The 1,893-nt window shown below is 41.8% G+C and overlaps 1 pseudogene; it reads left to right on the top strand.

Annotated features, from left to right (window-relative positions):
- The first annotated feature begins 329 nt into the window (after positions 1–329).
- Positions 330–1,257, top strand: LOC142426676 (olfactory receptor 4N5-like; annotated as a pseudogene).
- Positions 1,258–1,893: the final 636 nt, after the last annotated feature.

Here is a 1,893-nt window from a genome sequence, read left to right on the forward strand (position 1 = left end):
TAAAGTCAAAGATCTTGATGCTTGAAGTTATGCTGCATCTGAATGAGGACTGGGTTCAAGAAGGTAGGAATTCCAGGGTGCAGGAACCTAGACTCCTGAAGTGAAGAACAGCTCCATAGAAGTACATGGCTGAATGGAAGTAAGAGTGTTGATTTGAGATTAGGGGTTTTGTGTGTTTGTTTTTGTTTTAATCCAAATGAATAAAGGTTAGGGGAGTTTGCCAATAGTCTATGTTGCTTTTGGCTTAGGTAAGGAGTGTTAAATGTTTTGTTTGTTTGTTTTTGCTGAAGAAGCGCTCCTTGCTTCTTTCTGCACCCCAGGCCACGAAGATGGAGATAAGAAATACCACTGTAATGACAGAATTCGTCCTTCTCGGTCTTACTCAGTCTCGAGACCTTCAACTCCTAATCTTTGTGCTAGTGTTAGTTTTCTACCTCATCGTCCTTCCTGGAAATTTCCTCATCATCCTCACCATTGTATCAGATCCTGGTCTCTCAGCTCCCCTCTACTTCTTCCTGGGCAACTTGGCTTTCCTGGATGCGTCCTATTCGTTCATTGTGGCTCCCAGGATGCTGATGGATTTCTTTTCTGAGAGGAAAGTGATTTCCTATCCAGGATGCATCACTCAGCTCTTTTTTTTTGCACTTCCTTGGAGTAGGAGAGATGTTCCTTCTTGTTTTCATGGCTTTGGATCGCTATATAGCCATATGTCGACCTCTACACTATTCAGTGATTATGAAACCGCGAGTTTGCTATGCGTTCATGGGGGCGCTGTTCCTGGGAAGCTTTGCGCATGCCTTTGTACAAGTGGCACTTATCCTCCACTTGCCTTTCTGTGGCTCCAACCAGCTGGATAACTTCTTCTGCGATGCCCCGCAAGTCGTGCAGCTGGCCTGCACAGACACTCTCTTAGTGGAGGTCCTGATCGTCTCCAATAACGGCTTGCTCATCCTCCTGTGTTTTCTCGGCCTTCTGGCCTCCTACGCCGTCATCCTCTTCCATTTAAAAGGGTGCTCGTCTGCAGGGAAGCGCAAGGCCGTGTCCACGTGCACCACTCACATCATCATCGTGTTTCTCATGTTCGGACCTGCCATTTTCATCTACACTCGTCCCTTCAGAACTTTCTCTGCTGACAAAGTGGTTTCTCTTTTCCACACAGTGATTTTCCCTCTGTTGAATCCGGTGATTTATACTCTTCGGAACCAGGAAGTGAAAGCTTCCATGAAAAGATTATTGAATCGGCACATGACAAGTTGAAAGGGGGAAAATGTAGATAAGACTAAAAAATGCATATGAAACCAATGAGTGAATTTGAACTTGAGTATGATAGTGATAGTTCCCTGTCGGGTCAGTTTATTTGTGGCAGATAGCAGAGACCTTCCTAATTATTTTGAAAAGATAATTCAATATGGGGGATTAAGTACTTACATAAAGATTAAAAAGCCCAGAAGAGCAGCCAATAGGCTGGGATTCCAGAGTTGGCTCCCAAAACAATACAGAAGATCTAGAAGGACAGTATAGAAGACCTACCTAATTAGTTTTTGCCTTTCACCAACAGAAAAATGACACCAGATTATCTCCAATGATCTATGGTCACTATACATTAATCAGATCTCCTCTAATCAATCAGAAACCTCTCATGCTGATGCTTCTCTGAATTATGTTATTTCCAAAATCAAGTTTCATATGACAGCACATATAGTAGGCAGAACCCCCAAACATATCTAGATACCAAAATCCAATAGTAGAGTTATATTTTTTACATTTTGAAATTAATCTCAAATTTAAATATTTATTATTATAAACCACGTGCATACTAAAAATAATCAGACTACAGAAAAAGTGGTCTAGATCCTCAAATGCCTTATTTCCCATCCAAATTTTTCACCTATC

Source organism: Tenrec ecaudatus, chromosome 14, assembly GCF_050624435.1.
Source record: "Tenrec ecaudatus isolate mTenEca1 chromosome 14, mTenEca1.hap1, whole genome shotgun sequence".
NCBI lineage: Eukaryota > Metazoa > Chordata > Mammalia > Afrosoricida > Tenrecidae > Tenrec > Tenrec ecaudatus.